The sequence below is a fragment of the Taudactylus pleione genome, unplaced genomic scaffold, assembly GCF_031769625.1.
Source record: "Taudactylus pleione unplaced genomic scaffold, aTauple2 ptg000265l, whole genome shotgun sequence".
Lineage (NCBI taxonomy): Eukaryota > Metazoa > Chordata > Amphibia > Anura > Myobatrachidae > Taudactylus > Taudactylus pleione.
In genome coordinates this window covers 421,629-437,150 of record NW_028284667.1, presented here as the reverse complement: position 1 = coordinate 437,150, position 15,522 = coordinate 421,629, and the positions used below count along the sequence as shown (strand labels likewise).

The 15,522-nt window shown below is 43.3% G+C and overlaps 1 pseudogene; it reads left to right on the top strand.

Moving 5' to 3' along the window:
- Positions 1-15,073: 15,073 nt before the first annotated feature.
- On the top strand, positions 15,074-15,192 carry LOC148513955 (5S ribosomal RNA; annotated as a pseudogene).
- Positions 15,193-15,522: the final 330 nt, after the last annotated feature.

The window sequence follows — 15,522 nt, the reverse complement described above, 5'->3', positions numbered from 1 at the left end:
GCAAATAGCGAACGGCTCTGAATCAGGCCCATAGATTGTAAGCTCCACTGGGGCAGGGACTGATGTGAAAGGCCAACTATTCTCTGTAAAGCGCTGCGGAATATGTGTGCGCTATATAAATAACTGGTAATAAATAAATAAATAATAAATAATTAAGTACTTGGGATTAGTATTTTTACTGACTCCTATATACACTACACTTCATCACTGACCCCTCTATACAATATATTAAATCACTGACCACTCTATACCCTATATTACATCACTGACCACTCTTTACCCTACACTACCTCACTGACCCCTTTATACCTTATACTACATCACTGACCCCTCTATACCTTATACTACATCACTGAGTTCTCTATACACTACACTACATCACTGACCCCTCTATACCCTACACTACATCACTGACCCCTCTATATAATACATTACATCACTAACCCCTCTTTACCCTACACTACATCACTGACCCCTCTTTACCCTACACTACATCACTGACCCCTCTATACCCTACACTACATCACTGACCCCTCTATATAATACATTACATCACTAACCCCTCTTTACCCTACACTACATCACTGACCCCTCTTTACCCTACACTACATCACTGACCCCTCTATATAATACATTACATCACTAACCCCTCTTTACCCTACACAACATCACTGACCCCTCTATACAATATACTATATCACTGATGCCTCTATACACTATATTACATCATTTACCCTACACTACATCACTGACCCCTCTATACCCTACACTACATCACTGACCCCTCTATATAATACATTACATCACTGACCCCTCTTTACTCTACACTACATCACTGACCCCTCTATATAATACATTACATCACTGACCCCTCTTTACTCTACACTACATCAATGACCCTTTACCCTACACTACATCACTGACCCCTATATACCCTATACTACATCACTGACTTCTCTAAACACTACATCACTGACCCCTCTTTACCCTACACTACAGCACTGACCCCTCTTTACCCTACACTACACTACTGACCCCTCTTTACCCTACACTACATCACTGACCCCTCTATACAATATACTATATCACTGATGCCTCTATACACTATATTACATCATTTAACCTACACTACATCACTGACCCTCTATACCCTACACTACATCACTGACCCCTCTATATAATACATTACATCACTGACCCCTCTTTACTCTACACTACATCACTGACCCCTCTATATAATACATTACATCACTGACCCCTCTTTACTCTACACTACATCAATGACCCTTTACCCTACACTACATCACTGACCCCTATATACCCTATACTACATCACTGACTTCTCTAAACACTACATCACTGACCCCTCTATACCCTACACTACATCACTGACCCCTCTATATAATACATTACATCACTAACCCCTCTTTACCCTACACTACATCACTGACCCCTCTTTACCCTACACTACATCACTGACCCCTCTATACCCTACACTACATCACTGACCCCTCTATATAATACATTACATCACTAACCCCTCTTTACCCTACACTACATCACTGACCCCTCTATACAATATACTATATCACTGATGCCTCTATACACTATATTACATCATTTACCCTACACTACATCACTGACCCCTCTATACCCTACACTACATCACTGACCCCTCTATATAATACATTACATCACTGACCCCTCTTTACTCTACACTACATCACTGACCCCTCTATATAATACATTACATCACTGACCCCTCTTTACTCTACACTACATCAATGACCCTTTACCCTACACTACATCACTGACCCCTATATACCCTATACTACATCACTGACTTCTCTAAACACTACATCACTGACCCCTCTTTACCCTACACTACAGCACTGACCCCTCTTTACCCTACACTACAGTACTGACCCCTCTTTACCCTACACTACATCACTGACCCCTCTATACAATATACTATATCACTGATGCCTCTATACACTATATTACATCATTTAACCTACACTACATCACTGACCCCTCTATACCCTACACTACATCACTGACCCCTCTATATAATACATTACATCACTGACCCCTCTTTACTCTACACTACATCACTGACCCCTCTATATAATACATTACATCACTGACCCCTCTTTACTCTACACTACATCAATGACCCTTTACCCTACACTACATCACTGACCCCTATATACCCTATACTACATCACTGACTTCTCTAAACACTACATCACTGACCCCTCTTTACCCTACACTACAGCACTGACCCCTCTTTACCCTACACTACAGTACTGACCCCTCTATAGCCTACACTACATCACTGACCCTTCTATACTCTACACTACATCACTGACCCTTCTATACTCTACACTACATCACTGACCCCTCTATACCTTATACTAGATCATTGATCCCTCTATACCCACCACTTAATTATGGACCCCCTATACCCTACACTACTGAGCTCTCTATACACTACACTGCACTATATCACTAAACACACTATACACTCCATTACTGACCCCTCTATAAGCTTCACTACACTGTAAAATATCACTACACTATAGTACCTCTCCACACTACATCAGAGACCGAAAAACACTGGGGGAAAAAGACAAAGGGTATAGTGGGCAACAGATGCTGACACACTAGATGAAGGGGAGAGAGAGAGAGAGTCTGAAAACAGTAAAGCACAAGGGAAGGTGGGCAACAGACACACCATAGAGGGAGGATAAAGAGAAACCCTTGTGTCACACCAGCTCCCCCTGTGTCACTCCAACTTCTCCATGTGTCACTACAGCTCTGCCCTGTATCACTCCAGCTATTCCCCTGGGTCACTTTAGCTCCCCTCCTATGTCACTCCAGCTTTCCACCTGTGTCACTCCAGTTTTCCCTGTGTCACTACAGCTTTCCTTATGTCACTCCAGCTCTCTCCATGTCACTCCAGCTCTCTCCGTGTCACTCCAGCTCTGCCCTGTGTCACTCCAGCTATACCCCGTGTCACTTCAGCTCTGTCCTGTGTCACTTCAGCTATTCCCCTGTGCCACTCCAGCTCTCCTCCTGTGTTACTCCAGCTCCAACCTGTGTCACTCCAGCTCTGCCCTGTGTAACTTCAGCTCTGCCCTGTGTCACTCCAGCTCTCTCCCTGTGTCACTCCAGCTCTCCACCTGTGTAACTTCAGCTCTCCTGTGTCACTCCAGCTCCCGCCTATGTTACTCCAGATCTGTCCATGTGTCACTCTACTTGTAATTTGGGCAAGTAATAAAAAAACTGTATTACTGGGTGTTTGATGTTCAGAAATTGGTATTCAGATTTGGTTAGTATGTCCCTATCATAGCCTGCTTCCAGAAGTGATGTAAGTTGAGTGTGGTAATCTTTTGTCGGGTCTTTGTCAAGTCTCTCGTTAGTGTTTGTGTCACCCAATATTCTATAGTATTCTGTAATATAATCCGCTTTATCTAGAAGGACTATCCCTCCTCCCTTGTCCGATGGCTTGATTACTAAATTTGGGTCATCTGCCAATTCTTTTAGGGTTGTGTGTTCTGCTCTTGTGAAATTGTTCTGTTGATATTTGTGTTTGGGTAAATTGTCGGACCGGAGGGCATGGGACGCCGCCTCTCCAGAGCGCAACACCCCTGACTTTGCACAGCGATTTTATAGACATTTTTGCTATTACATTTTTCATTATATATATTCTTGTGTGTTATTTTGCATCGTTCTCAAACCCCTGGACAGCATATAACCTCCGGTTAGGAGGGTGAACTTGTAACAATCCTACTATATCCTCCCCTTTCATCCAACCCCTTCCCCCCATCCATATTCTCATGCCCTTTTGTAGATATAATGGGAGCAGGGTAGCATTGTGACTACCTACAGATCCCATTTCTATCTGCTATTTATACTCATTCAGACAATAAATATTTCAACATTTGAGATATACATTGGTTCCTTTGCATCATACTTTCAAGCGCAGGTATTACCTTTTACTTAATTGATCTATTTGGGGAATTGGGTTAGATCCCCTTATACCAGCAGCTTCCATCATAATTGCGTGCAGATTTTTGTGACTATCTACTTACCAAATATGTTTAAAGACAATAATGCATATACACACACAATTAGAAAGGGTGTCACCAAATAGCAAACAACTATAAACAAATAAAAATTCTGAGTATTCAAATGTATATGTATTCTGGTTTAATATAATTATTATATAATTAATAGCCACTAGTGACTAGTCTGTTATTAAATACATATATTTAACATATGAGTTTCCCTATGCATTTTTTATAAGAAAAGTTTGTGATGTACAGCTGTTTGAACGGTGGTTAGAATCTATGTAGAATATGTAGGGCAGTCAGGGCGCAAACCGTGACCAGATTTGCTTAGCCTACTGTTAAAATAATAAAATGTTGCTAAAGCTAGGTTAATTATTGCAAGTAATGAATGTATGTATGTAAATGCAATAATGTGCAACACACATTGTTCTTTGGTGTGCACTTTAGCTGTGTGCCAGATTTAACCCTTTGCACGTATTTCCTGTTTTTGTGCCTCCCGGATGCCTGAGGTTGAGTCTAAATTTAAAGATGCTTGTAGTAAAGTGATCTTTATTTAACCACATTTCCTAGCCTCATGAGACAGAATTTGATGTTCTATTTAAGCTTACAGAAACATACCTGGACTTACCTTCTTTATTAGATTTGTTTTTTTGTTCAAAGTCATTTGGAAAAATATTGGCAAACAAAACTAATAGATCTACTTCATAAAGTGCAGCACGTAATACATTTCTACAAGGTCTACTCTGAAAATAGGTATGGGTACGGGATGCCGACCCTCGGGATACCAGCGGTAAGAACCCTGGTGCTCGCATCCCGACAGGGTTAGGATATCGACAGTTGTTGGTCAGTATCCTAACCCTCTCCCTACCCCTAACCCTCCTTCCCTGGTGCCTAAACCTAACCTCCCCCCTAGTGCCCAAACCTAACCTCCCCCTCCCCGTGCCCTAAACCTAACCATCCAGATTCCTGTAATCAGAAATGTAAGCAGATGATGAGAGGCATAAATCTTGGGCAGAGCAGACAGTTTAACCTGGATGTTTTTTTGAGAGTGAAGATATGCAAGTTTGTGCAGTACTGTTAATGGCTTTGTTAGCAGAAGTATTTTATATTTGATTTGGTAAAGTACAGACAACCAGTGTTGCAACTGAAATGGCAGAACAGCAGTAGAAGAGTGGTTTGCAAAGAAAATTAGTTTCACTACTGGATTCAAAATTTGTAGGGATGAAAGTCTGATTAGGAGAAAACCAGTAAGGAAAACATTGCAAATAGTCAGTAAGGGAGATTATGAGTACATGATTTAAAATATTTTTAATAAAAGTGGCTTGTGTGAAATATGTGTGTATTCTGGAAATGTTAGCTGTGCAGATGTGTCCTTGCTCATTCATGCTCTCGTCACATCTTACATGAGTCTTAGTCACGGCATGAAAATACCATGGTTCCGTGGGTTAAGATGCAAAAGGATCCACGACATGCAATACACAGCTTGACCGCTGGGTGGCCAGTGCTCCACTGATAAAATGACAGAACTGAATACAATAGCAGTAGATGGAGATGGCACTAAAGTATAGCAATCAAATACAGTATGCAAATGTTGTAGCCACAGGAACTTGTAACTGTTTCTGTGGCAAAGTCGCACAACCGACTGGCAATAAGCTGCAAACACAGAGATTGCATGAAGTCGCACATGCAATGTTTAATAAAATTAGATGTTTTCATGGGGAGACTCGTACTCTAGTTGACTGCTGACATTGCCGCTACCAGCTTACAGTACAGTATCTTATTGCTTGCAATAATGGCATAGAGACAGAGTTCTTATTCTATGTGTGAGCATCTCACACTGGTGAAACATAGGGACAGGCCTCTAAGCAATAACAGTGAAAATAATCAATAAAGTGGGATTGGAGAAGACAAATATTTTATTACAGTAAATGGCATCACAAGGGGTGTGTGCAGCACCTGAATACAGCAGGTAGCTGCATTAGGTTAGTGGTATGGTCAAAGCTTAACATTGCGCTCAACTGGGGTAAAATTCCTGTTAAGGACAGGGGTTTTGGAGAATCATTTTTTATTTGATTTTGTTATCAATATTATATTATATACAGTATATTTTTAAAATGCAAATTTTAGATTGTTTTGCAAGTGAACCAAAATACATTACCAGCCATGGACCTCTGAGCCCGTTCTGGGACAGGAAAATCTGGAGGAAAACTGACATGGGGTTCCCACTATTTTCCTATAACAAACACAAGACTGAACCAGACAGGGTGGTAGTGGCACAGCAGGGAGACACACAGTGTGGGGTACATATATATATTAGTGATGAGCAGTTAGGATTCTGAGGAATCCGAACCGCTCCGAACAGGTGGAATCCGAGTCCACCCGAATGCAAGTTCGGGTGTTCCTGCCTGACTCGGATTCCACCTCGAGGTCAAACGCCTCTATAAAAGGCGCGGCGCCCAACTGTTGGCGCCATTTCGCGTGACTGTATCAGACGGAGCAGTCACGCTTAGTTAGTGATAGAGAGGGGAAAAGTGAGACTAGAGTTAGATTACAGTTAGAGAGAGTAGTTCTTGCCACTGTGTGCTCCGTGACTGGGCTTAGCCCACTGTGTGTGTATTATACAAGCTCCGTGACTGGACTTAGCCAACTGTGTGTATTATACAAGCTCCGTGACTGGACTTAGCCAACTGTGTGTATTATACAAGCTCCGTGACTGGACTTAGCCCACTGAGTGTATTATACAAGCTCCGTGACTGGACTTAGCCCACTGAGTGTATTATACAAGCTCCGTGACTGGACTTAGCCCACTGTGTGTTTTTATATTATACAAGCTCCGTGACTGGACTTATCCCACTGTGTGTTTTTATATTATACAAGCTCCGTGACTGGACTTATCCCACTGTGTGTTTTTATATTATACAAGCTCCGTGACTGGACTTAGCCCACTGTGTGTTTTTATATTATACAAGCTCCGTGACTGGACTTAGCCCACTGAGTGTATTATACAAGCTCCGTGACTGGACTTAGCTCACTGAGTGTATTATACAAGCTCCGTGACTGGACTTAGCCAACTGTGTGTATTATACAAGCTCCGTGACTGGACTTAGCCCACTGAGTGTATTATACAAGCTCCGTGACTGGACTTAGCTCACTGAGTGTATTATACAAGCTCCGTGACTGGACTTAGCCCACTGAGTGTATTATACAAGCTCCGTGACTGGACTTAGCTCACTGAGTGTATTATACAAGCTCCGTGACTGGACTTAGCCAACTGTGTGTATTATACAAGCTCCGTGACTGGACTTAGCCCACTGAGTGTATTATACAAGCTCCGTGACTGGACTTAGCCCACTGAGTGTATTATACAAGCTCCGTGACTGGACTTAGCCAACTGTGTGTTTTTATATTATACAAGCTCTGTGACTGGACTTATCCCACTGTGTGTTTTTATATTATACAAGCTCCGTGACATTCAATATGGGTGCGATATCATCGTTTTTGCGTTAATATCGCAATTATGACGTCATTATCGCAGGTTTTACTTTTACACCCTATTCAATTTCAAAGACTTATCGCAGTTTTGACAAGTCTTTGATAAAAAATGGTGATAAGTTTTCACCATTGAATAGGTGTCGAAAAAAAGTGCAGAATTGGGGTTTAGGGGTGCAGGCTTAAAAAAAATAGCCTGCACCCCTGAGAATGACATTTAAAAAAGAACTGTGTCAAAAAAAGTAAAAAAAAAAAATAGGGACACCCCAAAAAATGTACTTAAAAATTGGAGTGCAAAAAAAAAAAGGGGGAAAAATTGTTAAACTATAGGGAAATAGGTTCAGGGCTATTCTGCAAGTATGCGGCAGGTGTTTTGAAGAATAGAATTATAGCGGCAGGTGCACAAATGCAGAATTTTTAAAAACTTACTTTAGGGACATCAAAATATGCTAGTACCCATTTTCATGTACCCCAAATTTGATGGGACCACTTAAAAAACCGAAAAAAATAACCTAAGTGCTCTTTTGCATCACTTCTTCAATGTCGGAAAAAAACACCTGCTGCGGCTATTTAAATCCCCGACTTTCAATTAAAGGCTAAAACGGGGGTACCCATAGTGTTCCCCCATGTTTTTACAACTTTAGGGGGGTCTTACAATTATTTTAAGGAAAACTCCGTAACTTTACGCAAATCCAACTTCGGAGTTTCCCATTTTCATTAATTTTATATTGAATACGGGGATAAGCGGGAGTGCGCACCAGACTTAATGCAGAAAAAAACTCCGATATGAAACATTAACTTCGGCAGTGAAGTTAACGTTTCATATTGAATACCCCTCTGAGTGTATTATACAAGCTCCATGACTGGTCTTAGCCCACTGTGTGTTTTTATATTATACAGGCTCCGTGACTGGGCTTAGCCCACTGTGTGTATTATACAAGCTCCGTGACTGGACTTAGCCCACTGTGTGTATTATACAAGCTCTGTGACTGGGCTTAGCCCACTGTGTGTATAATACAAACTCCGTGACTGGGCTTAGGGGGTCATTCAGACCCGCTCGCGAGCGGCAGTACGCTCGCAAGCGGGTCGATGTTCCCCACTGCGCATGCGCACGATGGAGGGAGCTCCGTCGTGCGCATGCGCGAGACCCGGGGAGCGACGGGCTTTCCATCGCTCCGGGTCTCGCACCAAAGGGGGCGTGCTGTCGATGTTGATTGACAGCACACCCCCTTTGGTGGGCGTGCTGGGGCGTGCCTGCCAGACGGAGGCGTTCCCATGGGAACGTCTACCGTCTGAAGCCGGCCCCACTGACATCACTAGTGATGTCAGTGGGAGTGATTTTGGCTCTGATAGAGCCAAAATCACTCCAGGGTTTGTGGCAGGGAGACCCTACCGCAGGGTCTCCGTCGCAAGTCCGATGGTCGCGATGGTCAAGACCATCGCGACCATCTTTTTGGCTGCTCGCATAAGCTGTGGGTGGAGGAGGGCCCTGATTCAGAGCGAGCGCTCTGGTCAGAGCGTTCAGCTCTGAATCAAGCCCATAGCCCACTGTGTGTATTATACAAGCTCCGTGACTGGGCTTAGCCCACTGTGTGTATTATACAGGCTCCGTGACTGGGCTTAGACCACTGTGTGTATTATACAAGATCCATGACTGGACGTAGCCCACTGTGTGTATTATACAAGCTCCGTTACTGGACTTAGCCCACTGTGTGTATTTATAATATTATACAAGATCCGTGACTGGACTTAGCCCACTGTGTGTATTATACAGGCTCCGTGACTGGACTTAGGGTCTCATTCAGAGCCGCTCGTAAGCGGCCGCTCGTTCGTTCCGAGCGATGTTTGCCCAACTGCGCTTTCGTCCGGATCGTAATACGCATGAGCGAACCAGTCAGTGCGGCCGAAAATCATTTGTTCGCTAAATAGCGAATGCCTGCTAATTTGAGTGACAGGAGGAGGCGTATGTGGGTGGTAACAGGGGAAGGTGCTTGAAAACAGGGAGTGGAGCTCCGAACGCAGGCGTGCTTAAAGGTCAAAACGGGCGTTTTATGGGTGTGCATAATTAACAAAGCAGCGTCATTGACCACGTCACTGGGTTATTTTATAGTCAGAACTGCTCGCAAGATTGTGGTAGGAAAAACCAACCACAAGAATAGCGAGCAGTTCATACGCTGTTCTATGTACTCGATTAATCTAATAAATAGCGGACATGACGTAGGATGCGAGCGGCCAGGGTGAGTAGTTATCCAAAAAATGACTGCAAGTTTTGGTCGCTCGGTCAGACATAGAGGCGTGAACAGACCGCAAAGAGCGAACGGTTCATTTGAATAGCCACCCCCTTTTCCTGAACGACCGTCCGCAAATTGCATCCGGCTCTGAATAAGGCCCTTAGCCCACTGTGTGTATTATACAAGCTCCGTGACTGGGCTTAGCCCACTGTGTGTATAATACAAACTCTGTGAAAGGGCATAAGCCCAGTGAGTGTATTATACAAGCTCCGTGACAGGGCATAAGCCCAGTGAGTGCACACAAGCTCCGTGACAGGGCATTAGCCCGCTGTGTGTATAATACAAGCTCCGTGACTGGGTTTAGCCCACTGTGTGTATAATACAAGCTCTGTGAAAGGGCATAGCCCACTGTGTCTATTCTACAAGCTCCGTGAAAGGGCATAAACCCAGTGAGTGCATACAAGCTCCGTGAAAGGGCATAGTCCACTGTGTCTATTCTACAAGCTCCGTGAAAGGGCATAAGCCCAGTGAGTGCATACAAGCTCCGTGAAAGGGCATAGCCCACTGTGTGTATTATACAAGCTCCGTGACAGAGCATAAGCCCACTGTGTGTATAATACAAGCTCCGTGACTGGGCTTAGCCCACTGTGTGTATTATATAAGCTCCGTGACTGGGTTTAGCCCACTGAGTCTATTATACAAGCTCCGTGACAGGGCATAGCCCACTGAGTGTATTATACAAGCTCTGTGACAGGGCATAGCCCACTGTGTGTATAATACAAGCTCTGTGAAAAGGCATAAGCCCAATGAGTGCATACAAGCTCCGTGAAAGGGCATAGCCCACTGTGTCTATTATACAAATTCCGTGACAGGGCATAGCCCACTGTGTGTATTATACAAGCTCCGTGACAGGGCATAAGCCCAGTGAGTGCATACAAGCTCCGTGAAAGGCTATAGCCCACTGTGTCTATTATACAAGCTCCGTGAAAGGGCATAGTCCACTGTGTGTATTATACAAGCTCCGTGACAGGGCATAAGCCCAGTGAGTGCATACAAGCTCCGTGAAAGGGCATAGCCCACTGTGTCTATTATACAAGCTCCGTGAAAGGGCATAAGCCCACTGAGTGTATTCTACAAGCTCCGTGACAGGGCATAAACCCACTGAGTGTATTATACAAGCTCCGTGACAGGGCATAAGCCCACTGAGTGTATTATACAAGCTCCGTGAAAGGGCATAGCCCAGTGAGTGCATACAAGCTCCGTGAAAGGGCATAAGCCCACTGTGTGTATTATACAAGCTCCCTGACAGGGCATAAGCCCAGTGAGTGCATACAAGCTTCGTGAAAGGGCATAGCCCACTGTGTCTATTATACAAGCTCCGTGAAAGGGCATAAGCCCACTGAGTGTATTATACAAGCTCCGTGAAAGGGCATAGTCCACTGTGTCTATTCTACAAGCTCCATGACAGGGCATAAACCCACTGAGTGTATTATACAAGCTCCGTGACAGGGCACAAGCCCACTGAGTGTATTATACAAGCTCCGTGAAAGGGCATAGCCCAGTGAGTGCATACAAGCTCCGTGAAAGGGCATAAGCCCACTGTGTGTATTATACAAGCTCTGTGACAGGGCATAAGCCCAGTGAGTGCATACAAGCTCCGTGAAAGGGCATAGCCCACTGAGTGTATTATACAAGCTCCGTGACAGGGCATAAGCCCACTGTGTGTATTATACAGGCTCCGTGACTGGGCTTAGCCCACTGTGTGTATTATACAAGCTCCTTGACTGGACTTAGCCCACTGTGTTTATTTATAATATTATACAAGCTCCGTGACTGGACTTAGCCCACTCTGTGTATTATACAGGCTCCGTGCCTGGACTTAGCCCACTGTGTGTATTATACAAGCTCCGCGAGAGGGCATAAGCCCACTGTGTCTATTATACAAGCTCCGTGAAAGGGCATAAGCCCACTGTGTCTATTATACAAGCTCCGTGACAGGGCATAAGCCCAGTGAGTGCATACAAGCCCTGTGAAAGGGCATAGTCCACTGTGTCTATTATACAAGCTCCGTGAAAGGGCATAGTCCACTGTGTGTATTATACAAGCTCCATGACAGGGCATAAGCCCAGTGAGTGCATACAAGCTCTGTGAAAGGGCATAGCCCACTGTGTCTATTATACAAGCTCCGTGAAAGGGCATAGTCCACTGTGTGTATTATACAAGCTCCCTGACAGGGCATAAGCCCAGTGAGTGCATACAAGCTTCGTGAAAGGGCATAGCCCACTGTGTCTATTATACAAGCTCCGTGAAAGGGCATAAGCCCACTGTGTGTATTATACAAGCTCCGTGACAGGGCATAAGCCCAGTGAGTGCATACAAGCTCCGTGAAAGGGTATAGCCCACTGCGTCTATTATACAAGCTCCGTGAAAGGGCATAGTCCACTGTGTGTATTATACAAGCTCATGACAGGGCATAAGCCCAGTGAGTGCATACAAGCTCCGTGAAAGTGCATAGTCCACTGTGTCTATTCTACAAGCTCCGTGACAGGGCATAAACCCACTGAGTGTATTATACAAGCTCCGTGACAGGGCATAAGCCCACTGAGTGTATTATACAAGCTCCGTGAAAGGGCATAGCCCAGTGAGTGCATACAAGCTCCGTGAAAGGGCATAAGCCCACTGTGTGTATTATACAAGCTCCGTGACAGGGCATAAGCCCAGTGAGTGCATACAAGCTCCGTGAAAGGGCATAGCCCACTGAGTGTATTATACAAGCTCCGTGACAGGGCATAAGCCAACTGTGTGTATTATACAGGCTCCGTGACTGGGCTTAGCCCACTGTGTGTTTTATACAAGCTCCGTGACTGGACTTAGCCCACTGTGTGTATTTATAATATTATACAAGCTCCGTGACTGGACTTAGCCCACTGTGTGTATTATACAGGCTCCGTGACTGGGCTTAGCCCACTGTGTGTTTTATACAAGCTCCGTGACTGGACTTAGCCCACTGTGTGTATTTATAATATTATACAAGCTCCGTGACTGGACTTAGCCCACTGTGTGCATTATACAAGCTCCGTGACAGGGCATAAGCCCACTGTGTCTATTATACATGCTCCGTGAAAGGGCATAAGCCCACTGTGTCTATTATACAAGCTCCGTGACAGGGCATAAGCCCAGTGAGTGCATACAAGCTCTGTGAAAGGGCATAGTCCACTGTGTCTATTCTACAAGCTCCGTGAAAGGGCATAAGCCCACTGAGTGTATTATACAAGCTCTGTGACAGGGCATAGCCCACTGTGTGTATACAAGCTCCGTGACTCCAGTTCATAGTGATAAATTAATATGGATCACGAGAATGAACCGAGAGGAGAGCAGAAACAACAAGCAGCTAGCATTACAGCGGCTGGAAGTCCATTACTTTCATCTAAAGCTGATGCTCAAGGGCGTAGAGGCTTTAAAAACGTAGGGAACCTGAAATCAAAAAATTTAGATTTCACAGGGGTAAAGACAAAAAAAACCTCTAAAGACTACTACTATTGCAGAAAAACAGAAAATTGGCAACATACCATTCACCACACGTAGCGGCAAGGAAAGACTCAGGCTTTGCCCTTTATTTCTGAGTGGTGGTTCTGCAACTGTCAGTGAGGCATCTTGTGCCTCTCATAACGATAAAAGACCTTTTCAATCAGACTATAGAAGTGTGAAAAAATGCAAAACCAATAAGGCAGTAGATCAAACTGTGTTTTTTGAAACACAAATGTCAGAAATCCCTGAAGAGAGTCTAAGTGGGTTCACGAGTGGCATTGATGGAAGGTCCATCTAGCACGACCTTTCATTTCTGCCACTGCTGTGTGGCATAGTTTCATAGATGTGCTTTAAACTGTGGTGTCTGGGCCGCTGCTCTGACGCTTGGTAACCAGTCAGCTCACTGCAACCCTTGGCCAATAATGGTGAAAACAATAATTTAAGCTGTTTAAGGTGTTCTAAATTGACTGTAAATGACTGGAAATTAATGTTACTGAGGTAAATAACACTCTAAGAAGAAAAAAAAAGCCCAATTTATGTCATTTTAGATTTTTTTGCGAATTTTGGCACAAAATGCAAATCCAAATCCAAAGCCAGTCACCGCAGTTTGGCAAATCCAAATCCGGACTACGAATTAGAACCAAATCCAAATCCGGCAAAAATGGTCCAGCGCACATCCCTAATATATATTGTAGTAACACGGAGTATTGAAATGAGGATTCCAGACAGGCAGGTATTTTTGGTAAAGCTATATACTAAAACAAGGAGATAGGATGCGCTGGAATGAGAGCTGCTGGTAAAGGGATTGTCAGTCCCAGTAAAACAATGAAAGGCACATATATGGGAATACCAGCGCTATGATGTATTATAAAAATTACATATGATGGACGGTTGAAATCAATTATATGAATTTAATGTTAAAATAAATAGACAGATAAACTATATATGACATATCTAGCACATTGCGCAATACAATAGATCACAAAGTGGTATATATTAAAATATGATGAATAAAAATTCTAGTATATCTGCAGCTACGGTTGTTCCTTCCTGACTTGTGCTCCAGCCTTACAGTGCCATTGCTGGATGCCAGAGGATGCTTTGACTTCTAATACAGCCATCATTGGTAAAGTTGTATTGCTGCTAATTATTTTCCATCTGGGACTATGTGGAAGGAGCCCTAAATCCAACCATTGACTATTATACGAGCTTCCAAGTGGATTGTTACAGTTATATACTGGAATTTTTATTCATCATATTTTAATATATACCACTTTGTGATCTATTGGTATTGCGCAATGTGCTAGATATGTCATATATAGTTTATCTGTCTATTTATTTTAAAATTAAATTCATCTAATTGACTTCAACCGTCTATCATATGTAATTTTTATAATACATCATAGCGCTGGTATTCCCATATATGTTCCATTTTTGGAAAAGCAGTGGCTTTTTAATAGCAGTAAACACTGTACCTTAGAATACGTGAGGTTAGGCCTGCACACATACAGGCACATAACATAAAATAAACAAACAAACATAAAAGTCTCAGCACTCCTTGTGCTAATCAGTCAGTAGTGGTTTGCAGCCACAATTTGGGCATGCTCTCCCAGCATAGCCCTTGGTCCCTGGCACTACAACACTGTGTCCCTACTTCCTGGCTGCTTCTCAGCATCAGGGCAATGAGCATCAGGTGTGTACTTGAATGCTAAATAGCAGCAGGGCATTTTGTATTTGAATATTAAAATTACCTACAGCCACACCACACTGGACATGCCCAATCTCGTCTGATCTTGGAAACTATGCAGTGTTGGGCCCGGTAAGTACTTGGATGGGAGCCCATTTGGAAATACCAGGTGCTGTAGGTATAGCAGCTATTTATAAATGTGTTTAAATTTGAAGCCACATTTGGAATACTAGTCTGACTGAAAAGTATATCTATTTTTCAGTCACATATATGTTTAGGAAAATAAGATATATGTCTCATTGGAATGCCAGAAGATGGTTATTTGTTAAATTTGTTCCACAATTGGAAAACTATTCTTCGCATGAAATTGCAGAGTATTTCTCTCAATCTGATATGCTGTAATTTTTGGTATGTATTTCCATTTATTTATCATTTGTTTCTTTTTATATGTACGCATATGGCTATTACATACATGCATATGTTTTTAACAGGCCACATTTGGCCACATTTG